The 27,628-nt window shown below is 47.1% G+C and overlaps 1 long non-coding RNA gene across 1 annotated transcript; it reads left to right on the top strand.

The window, feature by feature from the left end:
- Positions 1–1,669: 1,669 nt before the first annotated feature.
- On the top strand, positions 1,670–6,992 carry LOC148773611 (uncharacterized). Its single transcript, XR_016036608.1, has 5 exons — positions 1,670–1,803; positions 3,330–3,466; positions 3,559–3,709; positions 5,294–5,370; positions 5,470–6,992. It is a non-coding gene; the product is annotated as an uncharacterized LOC148773611 (long non-coding RNA).
- The last annotated feature ends 20,636 nt before the right edge of the window (positions 6,993–27,628 follow it).

Below are 27,628 nucleotides of genomic sequence, written 5' to 3'. Positions count from 1 at the left end.
GGAAAACAGGAGGCTGTCTCCTCAAACAACTAAAAATAGAATTACCATATGATCCAGCAATTTCACTTCTGGGTATACATGCAAAAGAACTGAAAGCAGGGTCTCAAGAGAGATTTTCTCACCCATGTTCATAGCAGCATTATTCACAATAGCTAAAATGGGGAAGCAACCCAAGTGTTCATCGGCAGATGAATAAATAAGCAAAACGCTGTAACAATGGAATACAATGCAGTGACGGGGCAAGTGACTTAATCCCTCAGAGACTTTGTTTCTTCATCTGTAAAGCAGGTGAGTAACACCAACATTTACAAGCTTGCTTTGAGCGTCTGACTCTGAGCCATCCAGTATGACAGTTGCCTGTGTATGCTGTCCTGTCCGACTCTTCCCGAACCGATGGACTGTAGCCCTCCAGCCTCCTCTGTCCATGGGATTTTCCAGGCAAGAATACTGGAGTGGGTTGCCATTCCCACCTCCAGGAGATCTTCTAGATCCAGGGATCAAATCTGCGTCTCCTGCAGCTCTTGCATTGGTAGACAGGTTCTCTACCAATGAACCACCTGGGAAGCCCCCAAAACTGAGCTGCTGGGGCTTCCCTAATGGTTCAGCTGGTAAAGAAGTCGCCTCCAGTGCAGGATATGCCAAGACACAGGTTCGATCCCTGGGTCGGGGAAATTCTAACACCTGCTACAACACGGATGAACTTTGAGGACATTGTGCAGAGTGAAAGAAACCAGTCACAAAAGGACAAATTCTGTGCGATTCCACTTAGATGAGGCACCTGCAGTCGTCAAATTCATAGAGACAGGAAGTGGAATGGTGGTTGCGGGGTGGGGCCAGCGGAGGGAAGGGAGTTAGTGTTTAAGAGGGGTAGTCTCAGCTGTATTGATACAAGTGTTATGGGAATGGATGGTAGTGATGACTGCACGACAATGTGAATGAACTTCACGTGACTGAATGGTACACGTGAAAATAGTTAGGATGGTCAATTTTATGGCATGCGTATTTTAACACAATGAAGAAAAAACTTTGATTAAAATACAGAAACACTACTGAACTTCAAAAAAAAAAAAAAGATTAAGCATAAGATTTCCTTTCATCATTTTGGGAAGAAATCTGGAGATCTGCCAACCCGGGGGTCAGTCAGCAGCTTTGGGGCCAATATCAGTGAGGGTCCCCAAAAGCCCAGGAGATGACTGGGAGGGAACTCCTGTGACAGGGAGGGAACAACCCAGGGAATCCCACTCTCGCTTCCTCTTTTCAGCATCTGAGTCTACACTGTTTCTGTTCCTTTGCTCCTGAAACAAAACCTGAGCTGCCAGGCATTGGACCTGTTTGTCCCGCCAAAGCTGGCAGGCGGGCTCTGTCTCGGGCACCATCTGTCTGCTCGCAGCGGGGGCAAGTTAGCACATTTCAGAGCCTCTCTGCTCCCCACGCTGCCTGCTCGTCTCTTGGCTCAGCCTGCATCCTGGGGCACAGCCCAGCGCTTTGTCCTTTGTCCTTGGCTCTGGGCTTAAGGCATTTAAACTTTCTGCTTAAATCATGAGAAATCCAATCTGGCCAAGCACCTTCCCTAGATTTAGACACTTTTCCTGGTTTGTTTGCAAATATCAGGTGCATTCCCTCAAGATAAAAATAGTGAGAGGTGATGACTTGGCATGTCCCGCTGCCATGGGGCCCCTTTGGATGCCAGGCCCAGGGTCTCTGCACCAGCTCGGCTGAGGGTGCGTGACAGTGGGAAATCCTGCGGGAGGCGGCACCCTGCTTCCTGGTCACCCGGAGCACCCCACCCAGGGGCACCCAAAGGTGAGCCTGTGGAATCTCTCCACCTTTCTCCAGGAGGAGCCTGGAGTGATTTCTGCTGTCAAGTCCCTGGAGGGTGCGGATTAATTGGAGAAATAAGGCTGCGGGCGGTCAGGGGGCGGGGCAGATGCTGAGTGCCTCTGAGGAGCCTTTTCTAGGTGGGCTCAGCAGCCTCTTTCAGGCCAGACTCTAGGGATGAACTGACAGGAACAGCACCTGTGGACCAGCAGTTTCCCCCTTGGTACCACATGCCATGGGGCCGTCAGCAAACTCGCCCCAAAAGATCCTTCAGCAACAAACTCTGCCCTTAGGACCAGCAAGCTGGTCCCGGTGATGGCACAGCTGACGGTTAAGAGCCAGATCCTACAGTCAGCAATCTTGAGCAAACCTTTTCACCCCGCTGAGCCTCAGTGTCCTCATCTATAAGATGGGGATATTAAAAGAATATTCTCTCCTAGGGTCTGTTGTAACATTTGAATGAATGAATTTACATACAAGGCACTTTAAACAGTGCCTGGCACCGGAATAAGCTCTATATGACATTATTACTGTTACATTTTAACAAGTGGAGACAGACTCCCTGCTCCCCTCAAAGTAAACCAATGCCTAAGATAATTTCAAAGACATAACAGCTATGAAGAAAACAAAACAGGAAAAGCAGACCTCAATTTGAGAGCAAAATAATAATATGCAGATCAGGACGTTCCTAAGGTCTGTAGGAGAAAAATCCAATTGAGTGGTCTTTTAAAATTTAAGATTTAAAAATTAAGAGTTAATCACCCAAGAAATACACGGCTTATAGATAATACCCTCTCCATGTGAAAATTTGAAACATCACATATCAGCTGGCTTGAAGTAGCTCCAGGGAGGGGCTGGGACTCACCCAGGACCCCACCCGCATCCCAGGCATCTATTTTTATTGATTCCTGCCTGCATCATCCTGCTCCCAGGGGGATGGGTTAGTTCACCATAGAGGACTTGCCTTGGCCAGTCATAATAAAAGAGATTTATAGGTTCTCTGACCCGTTAATTAGATAAGGGCTTTTGAGTTCCACAGAAAGGCCACACTGACATCTGCTCTCTGAGGGGGAACCTTTCCCAGGCAGAACCCCGTCCCCACCACGGCTATTTCTGGCTTCCTCGGGGAAGAGTCATAATGACAAAGCAGAAAGGCTCTCCCTTACGTCCTCCGTGGCTGCAAACCCTACACCTCTTTCCAAAGCATTAGCTCAGCGTCGTGGCGGCAGGGTCCAGGGATCCACTTTTCTTGATTAAACAGAGGGCATCTACTGACCAGCAGATCTGGATCCCAGGCTTGGTGCTGGGCCAGATTCAGTGTCTGTGGGATCTTGCTGGTAGACGGGCAGTGCCAGTTAGCCCCGGGGCTGGTGGGCAAGAGGGCATGTCCTGTCCCCAGCCCACGTGTGGGTGGGTCAGCACCGGGCCAGGCCCCAAATGTGGGGTTCTTTTCTGAGGACACCTCACTCATCCCCAGACTCCAAACTCTCAGGCCTGATTTTTATTTCAAGTGTTAGCAGAGTCAGACTGGGGACAGAACAGTCCGGAAGAAGGAGACTCCCTCTTGCTGGTTATTTCTCGGCCCAGACATGCCGATGACCGATACTGTCTTCCCAAAGGCCATGGAGGCTGCTTTCCATGGGCAAAGGTGAGGGGTCTGCTCTCTTCCCTAAGACGGGGGGTCCTGGGGTGTCAGAGCAGCTGGGCCTTAAGCACTCAGTCCAGTCCTCTTGTTTTCAGATGAGGAAACTGAGGCTCAGAGAGGGCTGGTTTCCCCAGGGCCATCGCAGGGCTTCCAGACTCTGCTGCCGGCCCGGAGACCACAGCTCCTCCCGCAGCATCTGGAATTCAAAGGGAACAGATCACCTCCAGAGACGGCACAGGGTCATGGGTGAGTGCATAGGTCCTGCGCTCAGTCTGTCCGGCTTCAGCCTCTGCTTGGCCACTTATGAGCCCCAGGACACCAAACAGCCATTTACTTCCCATTTAATAGCCATTCAGCCTTAGGGAGTTTGTGTGTGAGACAGGGATAAAAACAGAAGCTGTTTCATACAATAGAACCTGCAATCCGACATGTGGTTAACCGCTCAATAACTTCTGGATATTATTGCTATTAATTTCGACATCTTTCATTGAGACTTCTTTGTGAATCAGAGAAAGTTTATATTCTGGGGAAGGAAATGAGACTCTTCTGTTGCTATCTGTGGCTAGGTCTGTAAATCTGAAATATTGCTTCAGTTGCCATTAGCAACCAAGCACACCTATCATCTATAAATAAAAAAGTCTATTTGTGATGACAACTTCTAGACATGGATATCTTGGCTCCTCTAGAAAAGGATATTTGATATGAGTGCCTCAGATGGTACAGAATCTGCCTAAATTAAGGAAACCCGGGTTCGGTCCCTGAATCAGGAAGCTCCCCTGGAGAAGGGCATGGCTATCCTCTCCAGTATTCTTGCCTGGAGAATTCCATGGACAGAGGAGCCTGACAGGCTATAGTCCATGGGGTTGCAAACAGTCAGACATGACCAAGAGACTACAGAATCGGACAGGACCGAGAGACTAATGCTTTCAGTTTCCATAATGATCATATGCCAAAAACATGCGCGCGAGCTAAGTGACTTTAGTCATGTCTGACTCTTTGTGACCTTATGAACCATGGACGGTCAGGCTCCTCCATCCATGGGATCTTTCAGGCATGAATACTGGAGTGAGTTGCCACGCCCTCCTCCAGGGGATCTTCCCCACCCAGGGATGGAACCCAAGTCTTTTATGTCTTCTGCATTGGTGGCCAGGTTCTTTACCACTAGCACCACCTGGGAAGCCCAAATACATCCTATAAAAACACCAAACCCCTTCACAGCCACTAGTACGGTTAGAGCAGCGTTATTCACAATAACCTGAAGGCAGAAATAACTAAATGCCCACCCCTGGATGAATGGACATATCCTGGAATATTACTTGACTATGAAAAGAAATGAAATACTGACACCTGCCACAACATAGATGAAGCCTGGAAACATTATGCTCAATGAAATAAGCCAGACACAAAAGGACAAACATTCTAAAATTCCATGTATACGCTACACTAAGAACAGGCCAGTGCCTAAAGAGAAAGTAGACTGGCGGTTGTCAGGGGAGAAAGAAGGGGGTGAGTGAGGAGCAATGGCTTATTGGTGTGGGGTTTCCTTTTCAGGGTGATGAAAATGTGCTGGAAATAGAGTGGTGGTTGTACAACTTGATTCCACTGAATTGTTCACTTTTAAATGATTAACATTATGTTGTGTAAATTTCACCTCAATACACACACCCATTACCTGTCTATAAGGAATTTTCACGGGGATAGCAGATAAGGGCTGAGGGCACTGATTTAAAGTTGGGCCACATCTCAAGTTAAAGAAAAAATAACCCTCAAGGGTCTCTGTAGTTTTTTTCAGAATCTGGCAGCTTTAACCACAAAGCCTTCTTTTGCCAGGAGGGCTTACCCAGCAAGAACTCCGATGCCGTCAGGGAGGCAGGACAAGAGCAGCTTCATTGGAGAAAAGCACTTAGGTAAGAATTCTCCAACGTGACCCTCATTTATCATTAACATTATCATTATTTTTATAGAAGCCCCAGTCTAACATATTTCAAGGTCTTTAATCTCTCCAGACCTCAGCCTGTGAGCAGGGCCGTGATTCTCAACCAGGGGTGGTGTTGCCCCACCGGGAGATGTCTGCAGTTGTCACAACTCGGCCGCCACCGTGAAGCGTGGTCCTGTGAGAAGCCCTGCAGCGGGGTGGTGGCTTGTGTGTACTGGGAGAGGACTAGACCCTGGGTTCCCCAATCCGGAGTAACTTGCAACCTTTTTTAAAAGGAAGACTCTTGGGTGGGAGAATATATTTACAGAGTCTTAAGCCTCCACAGACCTCTGTCTGAGAAGCAATGACTTCAGAATCTCAATGCTCATTCAGTGAAAATCTATCGATTGCAAAGTTATCTTTAGAATAAAGGGTTGGTGCTTAAACCGCTAAAATGATTGTTTAAAAGACTGGAAGGTGGCCCCCAAGGAACTTTCTGGGGTGATGGAAATGTCCCCTGACTGATCTTAGTGGTGTGTATATGAAAGAAATCCATCAGAATCTATACACCACAATTAAAACAAGCAGCTGGGGAAATCAGGGTAGCTGAATCAGATGTAAATGGAATAAACGTTATCAGTTATTGTATAATTTCACCCTGATGTGCCTATATTTCCTTAATATTCAGGAAAAGACATTTTTTTAAGTAGGGAAAAGGAAGGACTAATAAGCACATGCAACCTGCAGAAAGACCCCTTCATCTGCACACCTGAGCCAGGCTCAGGGAGGCCGACAGAGGAGGGTTGAGAATTAAGCTCCCCAAGCAATATTCCCTCCAAACACAAGGCTTGGGACCATGCAGAGCTAGTTCTGAGACCCTGAGGCAAGTTACTTAATCCCTCAGAGACTTTGTTTCTTTATCTGTAAGATGGGCGAATAACACCAATATGTACAAGTTGGCTTCAAGGGTCTAATGCTGAGTCATCCAGCATGATAACTACCAGCCACATATGTCAATTTCATTGTAAATACATTTAAGTTAAACCTCAGTCCTTCAGTCCTACTGACCACATTTCAAGGGCTCAGTAACCACATGTGGCTAGTGGCTCCTACACTGGATGGCGCAGATACAGGACATGTCCATAGGGGTAGACAGCACTGGTTCTGTTGGACAGCACTGGTCTGGGGCATGCCAGTGCCTGGTCTATTATTAGGACCCAAGGAGGCCAGCTGTGATCACAATTATGATTCACTGTGAACTCTCAAATCTAACACTGCAGGGCTAAGGGAAATGAGGGGAGCATCTCTTGCTGAGAACTCAGAAAAAGGAGAAGAAATAGTGGAGGTTTCGCTGCTGAGGAGACGAGAACAGAGCTCTCATGGCTTCAGCTCCCCTCCAGGACGGATGCTGGTCAAACACCCGCCTGGCATCAGCAGAAGGAGACCCCAGTGGCACACGTGCATGCCTCGCCTTTCTTCAGAGACAGAGGCCACGGAAATGGTCGGGAGATCTGTGGTTACCTTCATGTCGTGGGACTGGCAAGGGGCATGGCTCTCCATCCACTGGTTACGATATTTCTGAATCACGAAAAATGTTGCTGAGATAACCTTCATTTGTTCTGGGCAATTCTGTTTCTAAAATTCAACTGCAGTGATTAAAAAGATGTGGGGTGTGTGGGTGTGTGGGTGTGTGTGTAGTGAGCTCTTTGGAGTGACAGAGAAAGAACCAGAATTATTTTGCCCTTGGCAGTATCATTCCTATTAAACCTGATTTCATTCACTCCACGGAAGTGAAGCCTGGGGGAGGAGTGGAAGGATACATGTGCCTGGGGGAGCTTTGGGCAGCATTTCCCAATTTAGGGAAACGGGGTCACCTCCTTGAGACTGGTTGATCCAGCTGCCGGCTTGGGGTCCGAAGTGAAGGCAAACGGGGACCTCCACTGGAAGTCCAGTTCCCTGGACGCACGTGGTGGGGGATGGGAAGGGCAGGGTGTCTGGCTGCTTATTGCACGTCAATAGCAGCCCAACATGCGAAATCCCATTTCAGCACCTTGCGAGGCCCTCTGCCAAGCACATCTATTTTGGACTCCACAGCTGCGATCACACTCTCTGGGCGGGCGTGAAGAACGGAACATCGGGACTTTCCAACCCCACCCACAAGGGCACTCTTTCCTCCCAGCCCCTGCCTCTGAGTCCCGTCGATGGGGCCCCTCCGTTCCGAGGACCGTCCACACTGTCCGTGGGCACCATGAGGTTGGCCTTGCAAGGGGTGGTTGAACCATCAGTGTGCGATTAGCAGTTTCTCGGGTCACTTGGAAGCACCCTCCGCGTATGTGCACCCAGAAATGCCACCCTTGCGGCAGAGGGGACTGTGACACTCCTTGTCTGCAAGAGCCCGGAGCGATGCTGTAAGTGGGTTACCAAATGCCTCTCACTCCCTCGGCAAAAAGTCTTGAGGGAGAAGGAGTGAAGCTGCACAGCTCAGCAAAGTGGGGTAAGAAATGGGGCTTTTTGAACCTCTAGGTAACTGGCTCAGCTTGGGTCCAGGGGAGACACCCAAAGGTCACCTCCTCCCACCTCCCCACGGGAGAAGCCGGGAGTCCTGGTCTGTCCTCGAGAAGGTGAGCACCAGAGAGCCTGTGGGCAGCTAAAACCCCAGGTCATCCCCAAGGTCGTCAGTGGTATTTACCATCAGCCCCGACAACGTCTCCAACACGACCCCATCGCAGGCTGCACCGTGGTGCCTGTGGACTGAGACCAGCCTGCAGAGTGTTTGGACTGACCCACGCAGAGCTGGAAAAAAATTGTCCCTAATGGCCAATGTTGAAAATGTTGGAGATTTCATATGGGGGGAAAAAAGGCCCTGTATTTTCAGATTCTCTTTAAAAATCAGAATCTCTGGCCACACTGAGCGCACATTCAGGTAAGTGACCAAAAGGCTGGTGTTCAGGGGTGGCTACCGGCCTTCGAGTTGGTTACCAAGCCCAGGACCTATTTCCCAGGGGCTGCGCAGACTCCATTCCTGGTCAGGGACCGCAATTACTCCCAAAGGTAATTGCAACCAGGAAGGACTCCTCAAGGCCCACGTCTGAGACCCAGGACAGCCTCCCAATCGTTTATGAGGTACTTTCCCACACATACCCTCACTTAACTCTGGTAAAAGCCCTCCAGAGGGAAACATAGTAATTACCTGCAGGGGGAGATCATTCAGCCCAGATAAATCTGCCTAGGCAATGGCCTGAGATTCCTGCAGAAGGAACTCCCTATCGGGAGGAAGGGGCCCGGGTAATCAGAAAAGATGACCTGGCCTGGATCACTGGGGACCTCTAGTTCCTGCGTGAAAACAGTGATATAGGGAGCCCATTATCTGTAGGTCCAAAGGAACTGGGTGAGAGGAGAGAGAGTTAGGAGCCAAACGATAGGAGTTGATCGAGGCGGGAGGCAAGTGGTCGCGCGGTGCGGCCAGGACGCAGCCCCGCGGGCAACAGCGACCCCTGGTGGACGTGTTGAAGCAGGCTCCCCAAGTTCCCCGTCTTCACGGTGAAACTGACAGACGGCTGAGTGGGCACCGCGCTCCAGCCAACGCACAAAACCCGGGGTTTTAAATACCTCTCCCGACAACCCTGGGATTACTGCTGTTATCACTATTCCTTTCCACGGCTGAGAATCAAGTCAACCCCATAGTTGTGCGGATTTAGAGCAGAGGCGACCTGGCTACCCCACCCAGTGCTGACCCACTTTAAAAACATAAGCAGGGCCTCCTTCGTGGTCCAATGGTTGGGAGACCTCCTTACAAAGCGGGGGACGCGGGGTTCAGTTCCTGGTGCACGAAGATCCCAACTAAGATCCCTTAGCTGCAGAGCAACTAAGCTGGCGCACCACAACTGGAGCTCGGGTGCCTAGAACCCATGTTCCACCCAGAAGCCCCCACAATGAGAAGCCCACGCGAACCCCAACGAGTGAGTCGCCTCCACTTGCCACAACTAGAGAAAGCCTGCACAGCAACAGAGAGCCCTGTGTGCCTCGACAAAGACCCAGAGGAGCCAAAAATAATTTAAAATAAGTAATTTTTTTTTTAATTAAAAAGAAAAGCAGAAGCAGATCCAGTCACTCCACTTCTGGGGATATGCTCCAAAGAACTGACAGCAGGACTAGATCTTTGCTCACCCTTGGACATAGCAGTTGTTTTGTAAGAGCCAAAAGGACAGAAGCAACACAAGAAGTTTCCATCAATGGATGAAAGGTGGTCCATCCATACGATGGAAGAGTATTCAGCCTTAAAAAGGAGGAAAGTTCTAACACCTGTACAACATGGATGAACCCCGAGGAAAGGATCCCAAAAGTAAGAGATAGTCACAAAAGGACCAATACTGTATGATTCCACTGAGATGAGGTCCCTAGGGTTGCCGAATTCACCTAGACAGGGAATAGAATGCTGGGTGCCAGGGGCTGGGGGAGGGGGGGAGGGGAGTTAGGGTTTAGCGGGGCCAGAGTTTCAGTTTGGAAAGGTGACAGTCTGTGAGGATCGGGGAGGGGCTGCAGTGTGAACACACTCCATGCCGCTGACCGGTCCACCCCCCTAACGGAGCGAGGATCAGATACCCTCCCTCCATCCTCCGTGCCTCACGGCACACACGAAAGGAAAGAACTCTGCTGCTGGGTCCTGCTCCAGGATAGGCTGGTGGGTGCGGACACCTCTCATTCCTCGTCCCAGAGCCGAGCAGGAACCCACCTCACCACTGCAGACTCAGGCTCAGGGAAGTGCAGGCTTGGCAGGGGGAGGTGGGGGCTCTCCTCTGGCTAGGTGGCCAACCTTAGCCTGTTCCACCCCCCATCTGAACAACCTCTGCACATTTACCACCTTCCCCTCCATCTTGGCTCTCCAGAGAGTGGCCAGGCCCTTTTGGCCAGGAGTGGACCTAGGGCTTGAGGACTTCTCTGAGCCTGGAGAACTGTGGTTGGAAGTTCCACAGGGCAGCAGGGTGCCAGGTGCCTTTGTGATGAAAGGAATCAGACTCCTCGCAGTTTGTCTCATAATCAGCCACTGAGTTGACAGCTCGATCCAAGAATTCTCTGCACAGTCTCTAAAAAATATATATTTTTGGTCTTGCCTGCTTGGACTACAGTCTTTCATACTCTCGCCTTCAACAAGTTCCTTCTCAGCCTGATTTACAACACATTCCTTGCACAGAATTCCCAGGTAGGATGTTCCACGAAGCAGGTTCTTCATGACCTTGGTCTGAATCGAGTCCCTAGGAAACCCTTCACGGCACCTCCCTCTCTCCGGGCCCTTTCCACTATCCGGCTTGGTGGAGGCTCCTCTGGGACTCAAGGGGTACTCTGCTGAAGCCTGTTTTCAGAAGCACGTGTGTGTGTGTACTACTTGTGTGGCTAATCACCACCACTCACCTCAAATACTAATAATTCATATTTGAACCCAGATGCCGTGTTTCACGAGTGGTTCGCAGTTCACAGGTGGTGGCTGCGTAAACAAGACTGATGGCCGTCTGCACTGGGGATCAGCAGTGCGCTCAGCCCGCGCCGACGGCGTCTCCCCAGGCCGGCTCACTCTCTCTCCTTGGATCCGAAACCACAGACTCCCTCGTGTGCCTGCTGGATCTTGTGTTACCGCATCAGTGGTTTTTTTTTTTTTGCTGGATGATTCTGAGATATCTGAACATGTGTTCAATGTATTACAGTGAATACAGAAAAGCAAATACCTTACTCTCCTTGTGGAAGTTAATTTTTTTTTTTGGAAGTTAATTTTTTTAAAGGGAGAGTAAAAGAACATGCAGGATGTTCATCAAATCTGGCAATTCATATGATGTCATTTTATTTTTTAACAGATTGATGACATTGTGCCCACTTCCCTACAGTGTTAAGACTATGGATCAAAGACATCACGTGAATGGAAGATCCTGTGGTATTTTTAAAAATTTATGTGAATCCACTACTTGTAATCCCACATTCTATTTTCATGAGCCCTTATTTAGCATGAGCTGGTTCCCAAAACGATAGTTAGCCCCAAATTGGGGTTTTGGTTCAGACTTATGCATTGGAAGTAGAATTTGGTAGAAGTGAATAAAAAGTAGAGAGAAGTGTAAAATGGACAAGAATTTCAGGTTGAGGAGCATGGATGCTGAGCTGGAAAAACTGCCTGGAGGCGGAGCAGCCCCATATGAAGAGAAGGGTCTCTGCTCCCACAGAGTGGTCCAGACCTGGAGCATCTGGAGTTTTCTCTGCGAACATCACAGAAGTGGTGGCCTCGGGAGAAGCCAGTGTGGGTAAGACAGAGACGGACAGGATGGATGACCCCCTAGTCCCTTCTGCAAGAAGCCCGAAAGGATCAGCAGACACCAGTTACGGCTGGTGGTCAGCAGCTATGCCTCAAACCGTGAAACACTGTGTGTGTCCAGAGTGGTCAGGTGGTCACCAGACCCGAGCTTCAGGACATCCCAGCAACGACCATGCTCCCAGCCCCACTGCACGCTGTGTCAAGACGGGGCACCTGACCATCGAGACACGAGGACTGGACTCCAACTACCAAGTAAGGGAACAGTCCTCCAGAGGACATGTCCACTTCTGATACCAACTGCTGTTAACAGTTTGTGAGAGTCCCTCAAACCACTCTGAGTCTGGTGATTTGCTGGAAGGACTCACAGAACTCACCGCGAGCTGTGGTTTATATCAAGGATGCAGGAGAAAGTCAGCCCAGGGAACCGGCACACAGACAGGTCCAGGGGGGTTCCATGTGCAGAGATTCTGCTGGCCCGTCCCATGGAGTTATGCGGGTGACATCACACAGTCAGTGAGGCTCACCCGAGCTCCGGTATCCAGGGCTTTTGTTGGGGCTCCATCACACACGACCCGATGGCTTAGCTTTCCAGCCCCTCCTGGAGAGGGGGCCCCACCTGCCCTCGGATCCTGACAAAGACGCTCCTCAGCTGAACTTTAGTCATGCTCCTCCGAGCCCTCTTCTCCACTAGGCATCCAAGAACTGCAAATTTTTGACACAAACACTTCTATCCCCCGTCCCCCAGTCCCTAACCAAGTTCAGTTCAGTGAAATCATTTAGTCATGTCCGACTCTTTGGGACCCCATGGACTGCAGCACACCAGGCCTCCCTGTCCATTACCAACTCCCAGAGTTTACTCAAACTCATGTCCATCGAGTCAGTGATGCCATCCAACCATCTCATCCCCTGTCATCCCCTCCTCCTCTCACCTTTAATCTTTCCCAGCATCAGGGTCTTTTCAAATGAGTCAGTTCTTTGCATCAGGTGGCCAAAGTATTGGAGCTTCAGCCTCAGCATCAGTCCTTCCAATGAACACCCAGGACTGATCTCCTTTAGAATGGACTGCGCGGATCTCCTTGCAGTCCAAGGGACTCTCAAGAGTCTTCTCCAACACCACAGTTCAAAAGCATCAATTCTTCGGTGCTCAGCTTTCTTTATAGTCCAACTCTCACATCCACACATGACTACTGGAAAAACCATAGCCTTAACTAGATGAACCTTTGTTGGCAAAGTAATGTCTCTGCTTTTTAATATACTGTCTAGGTTGGTCATAACTTTTCTTCCAAGGAGTAAGTGTCTTTTAATTTCATGGCTACAGTCACCATCTGAAATTATTTTGGAGCCCAAAAAAATAAAGTCTGCCCCTGTTTCCCCATCTATTTGTCATGAAGTGATGGGACCAGATGCCATGATCTTTGTTTTCTGAATGTTGAGCTTTAAGCCAACTTTTTCACTCTCCTCTTTCACTTTCATCAAGAGGCTCTTTAGTTCTTCTTCTCTTTCTGCCATAAGGGTGGTGTCATCTGCATATCTGAGGTTATTGATATTTCTCCCAGCAATCTTGATTCCAGCTTGTGCTTCTTCCAGCCCAGCATTTCTCATGATAAGTTAAAGCGTTTCTGCATATAAGTTAAATAAGCAGAGTGACAATATACAGCCTTGACATACTCCTTTTCCTATTTGGAACCAGTCTGTTGTTCCATGTCCAGTTCTAACTGTTGCTTCCTGACCTGCATACAGGTTTCTCAAGAGGCAGGTCAGGTGGTCTGGCATTCCCATCTCTTGAAGAGTTTTCCACAGTTTGTGGTGATCCACACAGTTAAAGGCTTTGGCATAGCCAATAAAGCAGAAATAGATGTTTTTCTGGAACTCTCTTGCTTTTTCAATGATCCAGCGGATGTTGGCAATTTAATCTCTGGTTCCTCTGCCCAAACCAGCTTGAACATCTGGAAGTTCACGGTTCACGTATTGCTGAAGCCTGGCTTGGAGAATTTTGAGCATGACTTTACTACCGTGTGAGATGAGTGCAATTGTGCGGTAGTTTGAGCATTCTTTGGCATTGCCTTTCTTTGGGATTGGAATGAAAACTGACCTTTTCCAGTCCTGTGGCCACTGCTGCGTTATCCAAATTTGCTGGCATATTGAGTGCAGCACTTTCACCACGGGACTGGAAAAGTGCTGCGCCCCACACCAAGGGGTTTGAGCAAACGCCTGGCATCTCTGGAATGACCAAGCTGCCCCAGACCCCTGAAGTTCCTGCCTGGGAAAGCTCAAGGCAGACAAAATAACTGGCTGCTTAGAGATACTCTGGCCCAACACCCGTTTTGCCTAACAGTTCTCATCAGGAGGAACCAGGAGGGCCTGGGGTCCTGCAATGACAGTCAGACACCACTGGTTGGGCGTCTTTATTGTGCTTCCTGGATGAAAACACTTTAAAAATTATTGTGCTAAGCACACTTAACATGAGATCTACCCTCTTAGCAAATCTGCAAGTGAACGACAACACAGTACTGGACAAAACATAGAACACAGCAGCTGTTAGACACTGGACGGCAGGCAGCGTAGGACAGCGATCCCTGACGGAGGGGGAAATGAGGCAGGGAGTTCGAAGGCTGCACTTTGAGGACTGGGGACCTGGGCTGAGCCTGGAAATCTCTCTGAGTTGAGAGTTTGGGAAGGGCAAAGCAGCAAGAGTTTGCAGGGCAGAGTGCCAGGGAGGAGAAGGTGGTCAGAAAGCCAGCTCAGGAGATTTGCAAAAGAGCCCCGTTAAGTCCTCAGCTGAGCAGCAGCAGCACATGCATACGGGAGTGGGTTGCCATGGCCTCCTCCAGGGGAATCTTCCCAACCCGGGGATCGAACCCACGCTGTGTAAGTCACCCTGGCAGGCGAATTCTTTCCCAGTAGTGCCACACGGGAAGCCCAGACAACCATACCATCATTTAAAAATTGGCACATTTGTGTCACACCGAGATGTGTGCATTCTCTCTTTTCCAAAAATGATTCAAGAACTAAGGATTTCAGTATTGGCATTATCTATTTACTTAAACGCATAACTAAACTCATTTTCTCTAAATGCACAGGCTATGTGTTGCCCAAGCGCTAAACAGTACTCACAGATCCCCTAGGGCACTGCTGAATATGTCTTATTTCCAGAATTGATTCATTTTTTTTCTGTTGCTAGAAGTGATTTATGTTTCTTTAAAAAAAAAAATCGCCTTGGCCTTGCAAGCTAAGGGAATGGTGTGGTCCTCATCCACTGCCTTTGTGATGCTCTAAAAAACGCTGACTTTCAGGCCAGGTGGGGGATCTCTCCTCCTCTAATTAGTCAGGCGTCTCTTCTCTCCTCTGTGTCTGGGACCTTAATGCTTCTTGGCATCGCCATCTTTCACTCAGGGAGTAACTGTGCATCATTAGTAAATGCTCAACTCCCATAAAAAGCAAAACCAGCAAGAAAATTCATTGTGTCCCGGTTTTCTAGACAGCATCCTTCAAGATCGCACCCAGCTGCTTAATAATTTAGCCTTTTGGGTGAAGTTCTCGTTAGAATAGGTCAAAAGCATGAATAATTCAGGCACTGGCGAATCATACCGCTCAGTTGTGCTGACACTGGCCAAAAAAGACGGTACGCGCTTACAAAGAGACTCAAGGTGGCTGGATCAGGTGGCTGGGTCATGATGACACCAAATTTGGTTAATGGGAATCCCAGGTCGGATCCAGAGGTGTCAAACTACAGGCACTGCCTGCCATGTTTTGCAGCTCGTTGAAGTCTGAAATGTCTCGTGAAGTAAGAATTCCTTCCGGGAAACCACATTCTGCATCTCCAGTCCTTTCTATTTCCCCAGTGCACTCTTAATCCTCAAACCCCAACACATCTTCATCCCCAGCAGGTGAACTTGCTTCACTGAGAAAGTAGAAATCATCAGAAGCGAGCTCTAGGGGACTTCCCTGATGGTCCAGTGGGTCAGACACCATGCTTCCAGCGCAGGGGGCTGGGTTCGATCCCTGGTCGGGAAACTAGATCCCACACGTGGAAACTAAGAAGCCCCCGTGCCTCAACAAAGATCCCATGAGCCAAAACTACGACCCAGAGCAACCGAAATAAATAATGTTTTTTAAAAAGAGAGAGCTTTTTGTCCTTCCCCAGTTCCATATGTCATTACCAGCACCTGCAACTCACATACTCTGCTTTTTATTCTATGCATAAGATGCTCTAGCCCTGTCCTACCCAAGTCAGCTCCTCCAAGTAGACTCAAGGACCCCGCCCCCTCCTGCCCACGCAAGGACATCAGTCCACTCACTCTCCCCTTCCCTCAGTCATGGATTGTTTCATTACCTAAGAAATTCTCATTGGCCTACAAATATGCTGTTATTGATCCTGTCTTTAAAACTACAGGAATACCTCTGAGATATTGCAGGTTTGCTTCCAAACCTCTGAGATAAAGCACATCTTGCAATAAAGCCAGTCATTATGACTATTCGGTTTCCCAGTGCATATAAAAGTTATGTTTGCATGATACCATAGCCTCTTAAGTGGGCAATACAATTACGTCTTAAAAAAAAAAAGTCCATACCTTAATTTTAAAATACTTTATTGCTTAAAAAGGCTAACCATTATCTGAGCCTTCAGCAAGTTGTAACAGTAGTGACATCAAAGATCCCAGATCACTATAACAAATATAATAGCAGTGAGAAAATTTGGAAATTACAAGAATTACCGAAATGTGACACAGAGACACGATGTTGAAAAAAAAAATAGCACTATAGACCTGCTCGACTCAGGACTGCCACAAACATTCAATTTGTAAAATGTGCAATATATATAAGCACAATAAAATGAGGTGTGCCGGTCATTCTCAATACAGATGGCAAATAAACTGTCTCACTTAATTTGGGCAGCTAGAACAGAATACTGCAGACTGGGGGGCTTAAACAAAGGCAATAAGGGCTGGGAAGTCTGAGATCAGACAGACAGACAGACTTGGTGTCTGGTGAGAACCCTCTTCCTGATTCACAGCCGACACCTTCTGGTTGTGTCCTCAGCTGGCAGAAGTGGGCAAGGGAGCTCCCAGGGGTCTCTTTGACAAGGGCATTAATCGAACTCACAACGGCTCCACCCTCACGACCTAATTGCCTCCCAAAGACCCCGCTTCCCAACATCACCACATGGGAATTAGGTTTCAACCTCTGAATCTGAGGAGATACATTCAGCCCATAGCATAGTGACATGAAGAGATGCTGAGCATCATAGTCATTAGGAGAATGAAGGTTAAAACCCCAAGGTGCCACTGTCAACCAACGAAAACATCTTAATTTAAAAACAAAAAACCAGCAGTACCAAGTGTTGGCGAGGATATGGAAGGACTGGAACTCCCTTCGCTGCTGGGGTCGCTTTCTCCATGTGAACCGGAGTTCACACTGATAAGATATCTCGGGCTCTTGGGATTTTTTTCAACATGCTTTCTTTCCTGAATTTAAAATTCTTTGGAAAACAGGTTGGCAGTGTCCTAAAACTACTCTAGGACCCAGCTTTTCCACTCCAGCTTCCTCCACTGAAGCATCGGGATTTCCAAGGCATGTCCTCCCTCCCACCCTACAAAACACGGCAACAACCATCACAGCCACCACCATTTGCTACAACACAGCCCATGTCATCAGCAGGGCTGCCCCCAGAACCCGCCCCCGCCATGGTCAAGGACTTCCTGCCAAGAAGTTTCTGGGCATTTTTTCAGTAAAAACCTATCCCTGAAGTTTTTGCAATCTGACCAACCCTGTGATGTATTTCATCAATGTATCACTTTTGGACCAAGGGCAAAAAATATCAGGAGATCCCCAAACTGCTCAGGCACATATGAAATCTTAGAGGAGAAAAGAAACAAAATGCTTTAGATGGCTGATTTTTTCATGAACGAGAAATGTGAGCATCTCCATCTCAACTTACTGATGGGCTGGAGGTAACATTTAATGGAGACTAAGTGACTTAATTAAGGAGAAATCGCATGAAACCCAGCATAAGGCCACAGCTCCTACTCCAGGGCACTCTCTTCTTATCTGTCTGCTCTTCCCGAACATGCAGATGTTAGGGCAGGGGGAGCTCCTTGAATGGAACAGACATCCCCCCAAGAATCAGATCTCCAGGAAAACCATCCACTAAGAGAAATTTCAAGGAAATTGTCACTGTCATAAAAACTGTCATGTCATGTCATTGAGCATTGCCATCCAGAAGTTCTGGAGACCACAGACATAGGGCTGGGTCCAAATCTAGGAGACTGTTCTAGAGCCTCAGGGCTCCCTCAGGATCTTATCTAGACATGACCTTGAACAGATACATGACCAGAAGATGTAGGACACCCTCACTCTGACTTTCCCAGCTGTCTGACCTCGGGGAAGTCACCCAAGCTCTTAGAACATCACTTTTCTTATTCATTTACATAATAAACATTTTAAGAGTCTCATGCTCTACCGACTGAGCTAGCCGGGCTGCTTACACAATAAACTTTTAAAATATGACCCTCTACACATAGATTTGCTACTGAAAATTGAAACAGCACATCAAAAAATTTTATTAAAATTCAACATGCTGCTCTGATAATGCTCTAGTCAAACTACCAGGTGTTTGTTTTCTTTAGACTCCTTCCACACAAGTCAATTTGCTTCAAATTCTTGATACTGGGTTTTCTCTTAGGGACTTGAGGCTTCTAAAACAGGCAATACTTGAGACATACTAGTGCTTCTTTGTGTCAAATCAAAGTTGAGCTAAAGGATATTCAAGTCATTCAAATGCAAGCTACATAGATTCCTTATAGATTACCTGTATTAAGGCAGAAAAGAGGTGTCTTGCATTACAGAACTTACAATACAGGTTATTGAAATATTGGTACAGTCTGTCCTATATGCTATAAATTTTTATGATGTAAAATTTACACTAGCATGAGTAATAAAAGATCAACTGGTTGACTTATTAACTGATGTAGAAATAATAAAAATGAGTGCATACATCACAGAGCCCCAGAGCTCTCACTGTGTGTGTAAGATAATAGAAACATATATATGTTGGTCCCTACCCCTGGCCCCTGGCACAGAACTCCTGGACACTTGTAATTCCCTAAGTGATAAGAGCATCTTTTGTTGCTAATATTTGGTCTTTAACTCTGGTTCACTACACCAGCTCATCAGTGCCTTAGAATTTCCCGGGTGACAGGAATCTCTTTTGTTCTAACAAGGGCTCCTGGACAAGGGCTGGTCAACAGAAAGACCAAGCCAGGATTAGAAACTTGGAGCTTCACCCCAACCCCGCATCCTCCAGAGAGGGCAGAGGAGCTGGAAATCGAGTTAATGAGTGACCCTGCCTAGGTGAGGAAGCCTCCATAAAGTCCCCAAAGTGTGGAGCTGGGGGAGCCGCACCTGGCGAACATGTGAAGATGCCGGGAAGCAGCTTGCCTGCAAGGGGCTTGAAGCTCTGGGCAGCCTCCCATCTACCTTGTCCTATGCATCTCTCCCCTCAGGATGTTCATCTGTACCCTTGATCATATCCATTTATAATAAACCAGCAAACAGCAAGAAAACTGTTTTCCCAAGTCTTCTGAGCTGCTCTAGCAAATTAATCCAACCCAAGAGGGGGTCGTGGGAACCTCTGACTTAAACAGCTGGTCAGTCAGAAGCTCAGGGGACAACCTAGACTCCAGGTGGACAGTGTCAGAATTAAGTTGCAGGACACCCAGCAACTGCTGAGAACTGCTCATGGTGGAGAATACCCAGCATGCATGTCTGGTGTCAGAAGTGCTATGAGTGGGGTCGGAAGGTGAGCGTGAAGGAGACTCACAGGAGAGGAAGCCATGGCGGTCATCGCAGGCTGTTCAAGACGTGAGAGTGTGGCCCACGAATTCCGAAGGTGCGGGTGGACCGGGGAGATGTCAGCATTTTCTTCCTACAGTGCTCCTCAAAGCCCGAGGAGACCCTGGCTGAGGTTAATGTGCAGATAAACTATGATTGATGCTTGCCATCAGTTCCACAGAGTCATTAAAGCAAATCTCAAAGAGGAAAAAACGACAAGAGAAGCGCTGTCATCTTTGAGATTACTTAAGGCATAGATGGGCTGGCAGAGAGGAGGAATTGTCCTGTCCTGCAATATTTGGGTGAAAATGCTGTGTACTGTCCTCAGAGCCAGTGAGAAGGCTGGGGGGAGGGTGCGGGGGGCCCTGAGGGCAGCAAGGGGGTCTAAGGACACCCGGAATGCCAGTTGGATCATTACTGAAGCCTGGAGCAATGCAGCCAACGTTCCAAACACGGGTTACAGTCCTGACAGAAAACTGGAGGAAGAACCCAGAGGGAAGAGGAACTAAAACCCAGGAAACATCAGCGTTCTCACAAGCGGGAGCCCTTTCCCGAACCTGCACTTTCTGCAAAGCCACTGGCAGCTGGCGTCTTAAAAAAAGTTCCTGGGACTTCCCTGGCAGTCCAGTGGTTACGACAAATGCCTTTTCATAGCAACTGAACCATGGCTGCGGCTTCTTGTTTGGTTTTAACATTTTTGGCAGAGGAGACTGACATTTGCAGAGTTCTTTTTTTAAAACAACACTTCCATATTTACTTATTTATTCGGCTGTGCTGGGTCTTTGCCGTGACGCGTGGGCGTGTCTTGTTGCCACTGGAGCTCTAGAGCTCGAGGGTTCAGTAGCTGTAGCACACGTGAACTCCCTAGTTGTAGCACGCGGGCTTAGTTGTTTCATGGCAAGTGGGATCTTAGTCTTTGACCAGGGATCAAACCCGCATCCTCTTCATTGGAAGGCAGTTTCTCAACCCCTGGACCACGAGGGAAGGACCTGCAGAACTCTTCATACATTCTCACAGCAGCCTCTCCACTGAAGGCGGCCAGGACAGAACCTTCTGAATAATGATCATCTCACTGGGACTCTGCTCTCCGTGTCTTACAAAAGCAGCAGGTAGTCCAGTCAGTTTAGAAGGAGCAGGGAGCCAGGGAGATTTCAGTAGGAAGATAAGGGCTGGCACATTCTCTGAAATTCAGCTTAGTTTCCTCATCTGTAAGGAAACATGAATACCTGACCTTTGGGAACATTCTGAGCTGTGAGATACACAAGGGTTTAACACACATTTTAAGAAGATAGGCTGTGCGTGGCTTTTTGCAAGAGCAAAATAGGCAAAACATGAAAAATGATTAGCTTTCATTATTTTACATGTCAGTATTGCTGGGTCAACAACGTTGTTGTTTAGTTGCTCAGTCATGTCTGACTCTTTGCGACCCCATGGACTGTAGCCCACTAGGCTCCTCTGTCCTTGGGCTTTCCCAGGCAAGAATAGTGAAGTGGGTTCATATTTCCTTCTCCACGGGATTTTCCCAACCCAGGGGTCAAACCTGCATCTCCTGCACTGGCAAGTAGATTCTTTACCACTGAGCTACCTGGGAAGCCCCAACAATGTTTGGATAAATAATAAAACAATGACATACACAATTCATAAATTGTTATATTTTAAATCCACAAAGTTTGTTTTTCTTCCTTTCTTTTTAGCAAACACTTGGTAATTTTATAATAATATTTTCACACAATATTCTACTGTCAATAATAAGCACAGAGACTAAAAATTAAAGTGCAATTATATTCAAAGTATGATGTTTGAATATATATTTTCATAAAAACACATAATAAAGGTAAAACATTTAAAAATAAAAAATTATTTGTGTATGTTTTCACAAAATTGTTTTCTTCTGAAGCATTCAAAGTCAGCTACAAATAAATGGTAAAAAACAAACTATAGTTAAGAAAAACCAAAATTTTAATCAAAATGATTTAAATAAAATGAAAGTGCTTAATGTTTTAAAATACTCACAGAATTTCATTAAACCTTACTAAATTCTTCTAAATAGGAAATAGTTCACAATTCTAGTATTCAATGTCTAACTAGTTGCCAATGTAAAAAATCGATATCACACTTTTCTCATGTTACATCTAGACCTATATGGACACAAATCAAAAATAACATGAGTTGTTTAATACTGCAAATTTTCCTTAGTCATCATGTGGGATTGTTTTAAATGACAAGCTCCTTTGTAAACACCTCCAAAACTACAAATTAAAACACCAAGATAAGGGAAAAAACAAGACATTCAGCACTACCAGGAAATAATACTTTGTTATATGAGAATCTATCATAGTCAACGTATCTGAAAAAGGACTTGACAACTTAATTAATTTTGTCTTTTGTTTTTTTCCTAAGGTTTCTGCCACTCAAATCCGTCCTCCTTCCCAGTGTCTGGGATCTGGAGTGACACAGACTCCGTATCTCCGGAGTTGTCTTGCTTTGAGGACACAGAGCAAGAGATGTGAAGAGCTTTTCCTTGGGGCCTGAGCTGCGTCAGCCAGGCGAGCGGGTGCTCAGTTACACGTCACCGGGCTCAAGTGACAGGAGGGCCTGGGTTTCCCTCTCCTCTCTCCTTTCTCCTCCCCTCTTCTTTATCTGTATTTAACCTTCACACACACACACACGCACACACACACACACGCACACGCACACACACACACACGACATACAAGGCAGGCTAGTGACTTGTTCATTCATGTACTGAAAGTGCCACAGTCTTGCCAGGTATCACGTGAGTGCTAACAATCCTAAGAGTAGTCCAGATACTTGTTACGCTAAGTCAAGCTACCCTAATGTGATCATACCTTAAAGTACTATATCCTGTCTTGCCCTTAGAAATCCCCCAAGTACATAGATACAGTGGAATAATTGTTGTTTAGTTGCCCGGTCATGTCTGACTCTTTTGCGACCCATGAACAGTAGCCCATCAGGCTCCTCTCTCCAAGGGATTTCCCAGGCAAGAATATTGGAGCAGGTTGCCGTTTTCTTCTCCACAGATCTTCCCAATCCAGGGATTGAACCTATGTCTTCTGCGTTGGCAGGCGGTTTCATTACCACTGAGCCACCTGGGAGGCCACAGTGGAATACTAGTCAGCCGTGAAAAACAACAAGAACAGCCATTGGCGACAACACGGATACAACTAGAGATTATGATACTAAGGGCTGTCAGTCAGAGAGAGAAAGACAAATACCACATGATGTCACTTACATGTGAAACCTAAAATATGACACAAGTTAACTTATCTATAAAACAGAAGCAGAACCATGGACTTGTGGCTGCCAAGGGGGAAGGGTTGGGGGAAGGATGGACTGGGAGCTTGGGGGTTGCAGATGTAAGCTATTATACATAGAATGGATAAACAAAAAGGTCCTACTGTACATAGCACAGGGAATTATATTCCATATCCTGTGATAAACCATAATGGAAAAAAAATTTTTTTAAAAAGAACGCATATATGTATAACTGAATCACTTTGCTATATAGCAGAAATTAACACAACACTGTAGATCAACTATACTTCAATTTAAAAAAAAAAAAAGAAACTCCCTAAGGAAACAGGTCCAGACCACACTAACCCTGGATCTTAAGTGAATTATCAAGGGGAACAGGTGGGTGGGCTTCCCTGGTGACTCAATGGTATTTGCAGCATGTGGGATCTAGTTCCCTGACCAGGCATTGAACCCAGGACGTCTGCACTGGGAGCGTGGAGTCTTAGCCACAAGACCACCAGGGAAGTCTCTGGACATTGTTTAACTTAAGACTTCAGATTCCCACCTGGCCCACCTTACGGCTAGTCACATACCCAGATGAGGCCAAGCCCTCTGTTCTCCACTGCTGGAGCCCCTGGTGCTAGTAAGTTCCAGGCTCTGAGGATTGAAGATGAACCAGACACACATATAGCCCCTACTTCTCAGGAGATTCCAAGAAAACAAAGAAGTAAACCAAATAAATTCAGACCATGGTAAGCATTCTCGAGAAACAAAACAGAGTGGTGAGATTAATGGGGCTGTCAGGGAGGGAAAAAATGTTTTCCTCCAGTCTCGTAGGTTCAGTTCATGGAACCTGTGAATTAAATTGACAAAAGACAGGTTAACAGGAGAAAAGGTAAAATTTTATTTTACCTGCATGGGAGTTCATAGCAAAGAAGTGACACTCAAAGAAGCAATTAAGCTTGGGGGATTACACACCATTTTAACAAAGTGAATTCTGGAGAAGTGACTAGGCAAAGGAAAGGGGGTTTAGGCTTCCCGGGGTAACAGATCGCGGGGAAGTGACTGGGAAATATGTGGAGAACTAATGGACAATAAGGCTTCTTTTAGAAAGGTCTGTTTATACAGACTCCTCTTGGCATCAGCGCTCTACCTTGGCCTTGCTTGGTCTTAGATTCACAGTTTAATGGTCAGAGCACACATGAAAAGAGAACTCAGGACTCTGACCCACAATCTGCAGCAACCACCCAGTGGAAGCCAGCCTGTAACTCAGACTTGTAGCAAATGAGACCACCATCTCCAGCAAGCAATCCAGGAAGCCAAACTAATGCCCGTAACAACTGGCCCAAAACAGTGGAGACTGGATTAACAACTGACAGCTTACTTCACTTTGGCCCTTGCTTCCAACCTAGGACCAACCAGAGAGAGCCAAATACGCTCCCAACATGCTCACATAGGATGTCCAGCCAGGCTTCGGCGGCTCCCGGGTGACAGCCTCCTATCAGAGCATACCTGAGTCTTCCTCTTTCTCCACTGTCAAACCTTCCTGCTCCTCTGCCTTTGGGGCCCTGCCAAACACAAGAGATGGTGCCTCCCTTGCTGCAGGGTGTTCTGAATAAATAGCCCTTGCCTGTGCTCATTTTGTTTACATCCACATGGGGAAACAGACTTGAGCAAACATAGACTCTGACCCTCCTCGCGTGCATCTTACTTCCCAGAGGGCAAGAGACACGATTCAAGCAACCACAGCAAGTAGGACCAGCAGCTGTGATTTTGCTGCTGAAACACGGTGAGAAAGAAGCACGGTGGTTCAACCGCCTGGGAAGTCAGGTCTGACCTACTCTGCAAATCTGGGACGGCTTCCTGGAAGAAGTAACACTCGAGCAGAGCTATAAAGGCTGTGTGTATGAGACACCTAAAAAGCGAGAGGAAAGATAACAGTGTTCCAGGCAAAGACAACAGTAAAACAAGGCCATGGCTGGTGGAAGGGTGGGTAACTCGAGGGTCTGGTGTGGGAGATAGAGTGAGATGAGGCTGGAGAAGTCTGCAGGGGACGGATCAGGAAGGGTCTTCAAGGCCGTGGGAAGGACTTTTGTCTTTATTCCAAGAGCAAGTGGAACCCAGAGAAGGGCTTGTGGTTTGGTGGAAGAGGTCAGGGGGTAGGGACAGAGGGGAGCCATATGCTTTGTGTTTTAGGTTGAATCGTGTCCCCCTAAAAGATATGCTGAAGTCCTAACCCCTACCTCATACTGTGACTTGTTTAGAAAAAAGGTCACTGCAGGTGTGTAATTAGTGAAGATGCAGTCATACTACAGTCGGATGGGCATTTGATCCATTACGACTGGTGTCCCTGTAAGAAGAGGACACAAAGGGGGAAGATGGCCAGGGGATGACGGAGGCCAAGACCCGAGTGATGCAGCTGCAAGCCAAGGAGTGTGGAGGACTGCCCGCAAATACCAGAGACTGGAAGAGGTAGGCAAGGATCCTCTGTCAGAGCCTTCAAGGGAAGCAGAGCTCTGCTGTGATTTGGGCTTCTGGCCTCCAGAACTTGAGAAAACAGATTTTAAAGCCACGCAGTCTGTTAGAGCAACTCTAGGGAACTGACACTGCTAGGTTTCTGGAAAGATTCACAGAGTGAGGCTGGAAGGGAAGGCCAAGCGGACGAGGGCTGGCCTGTTAGGAGTCCTCCGCGGCTGTCCCCAAAGAAATGATGGCGGCCTGGATGAGGGTGGTGACGTGGGGCATGCAGAGAAGATGAGGCTGAGAAATGGAAGGAGGAGATATCCATCGAGACATGATGGAAGTAGGTCAATTGTGATTTTATCAACAGCAACACACACTGAACAGAAGGCCTCAGACACTTCCAAGAAGTTAGTCACCAGAGAGACAGCTGGGGTTGGGCATAGGCGGTGATGACCTGGGTCAGGCCGGTGTGGCTGGAAAGACGACCTTACAGAGCTACAAGAGCAGCAGGTGTGTGGGCTCAGAGTAGGGGAAGTCTGTGGGATTAAGAGCCCCACCAGGGATTTGGATAGAAACCGGTGACTGGGGACAGCATCAAATATCTGAGAGAGAAGTGTGATCTGACAGTCCAGGGAATGTGGCAGAAGCAAAACCCAAACACACAGGGTCATCAAGTACTCTGCTCCCTGCTGCCAGTCCTCCCCCTGCAGACAGTGCTAGTCGATCCCAGCATCCATTCCCTCCATTCTGGGAGGTCCCTACCAATCCAGTGGAATGGATACACAAATGAAATACTCTGGCAATTGCAGGACGGGGTGGGATTCACCAGGAGACACTGAGTCCCCTCCGGACACTTGCAGACCTGCACTTGGCCCTGTGATCCTCAGAAGAACTCTGAGAAGTTGATGGAGCAGGTATTTGCATTACTCCTACTTCCCAAAAGGGGAAACTGAGGTCCAGAGTCACATAGCTAATAAAGGACAGATCTGGGCTCAGTTAAAGGTCTATTTCCAATGTTTCTTTCTTCTCTTTCATGGGAATTGGTGACCAAAATAAGGAAGACTACTGAATCAACAATTTTTATTGTGGTGAAATATATGTAACATAAACTTTACCATTTTAATTATTCTAAGTGTAAAGTTCTGTGGTTTTAAGTACATCCACACTGTTTTACAACCATCAGCCACCATCCATCTCCAGAATGTTTTCATCTTCCCAAACTGAATCTCTGCCCCTGTTAAACACTTCTTCCCCTTTCCCCTCTCCTGGTGGTTACCCTTCTATTTTCTGTCTCCACGATTCTGACTACTCCCAAGTGGCAACAGTGGTAAAGAATCTACCTGCCTATGCAGGAGATGCAAGACGCACATTCAATTGCTGGGTCAGGAGGATTCCCTGTAGAAGGGATGGTCAACCACGCCAGTACTCTTGCCTGTAAAATCCCATGGGCAGAGGAGCCTGGCAGGCTACAGTCCATGTGGCTGCAAAGAGCCGGACACAACTGAGCACTAATTGAGGCACCCCAGAGCAGTGAAATCATACAGTCTGTCCTCCCGTGTGAATCGACATTTAGTGGAGTTCAGGTCAGAATCCTGGTTACACTCTTGATTCAGACAGCATTTACTGGGTCTCTGTTTATCATTAGGTTCTATCAGAAAAACAGCATGAATATCTAAAGTGTCTTGGTTTAACCCATATGCTGTTTTCATTTAAATGAGCAGATTTTTTAAAATGTCTTTCTCTCTATGGACAGTTGTAAACCCTTCCACAGAAAGAAAGAACTCAGCCAGTTTCTATGGCAACTTAATGTCAGCAACCTAATTTCTTAAGACTTATTTTCAGGAACTGTTTTCGGTGGTTTTTTTTTTTTTTTTTTAAGACTGGGGTAAGTGGATTCTGTCTGGTAATCTTGTTTTCAGGTTCTTTTTGCTATTTTTATATATCTATTCATCATATAATTTCCAAGCACCTAACTAGGTCAGGCACTGTGCTAGGCATTTGGGGCAACATCCTATGGGCAAGACAGAAATGGCACTGACCTAAGGTTTGGTAATTTAAGAGATGCTATAGGGACATAAAAATCACAGTTGTGGTTACCAGAGGAGAAAAGTAGGGAGGGATGAATTAGGAGTTTGGGGCTAACTTATATACATTACTATATATAAAACAGGTAAACAACAAGGGCCTGTGGTAGCACAGGGACCCCTACTCAATATTTTGTAATAACCTGTAAGGAAAAGAACATGAGAAGCAGTATATGTGTGCACAGATAAATATGAATCACGTTGCTGTACACCAGAAACTCACACAACATTGTAAATTAACTGTATTTCAATAAAAAATAAAAACCTTATACAATACAAAAAAAAAAAATGCTGGAGGTGTTCCTGAGAGAAACTCTTCATTG

This window comes from Moschus berezovskii, chromosome 27 (assembly GCF_049115385.1).
Source record: "Moschus berezovskii isolate FMDL1 chromosome 27, NW_MosBer_1.0, whole genome shotgun sequence".
In the NCBI taxonomy this organism is placed as follows: domain Eukaryota; kingdom Metazoa; phylum Chordata; class Mammalia; order Artiodactyla; family Moschidae; genus Moschus; species Moschus berezovskii.
The sequence above is the reverse complement of the archived record's forward strand: the minus strand, read 5'-3'. Positions and strand labels throughout refer to the sequence as shown.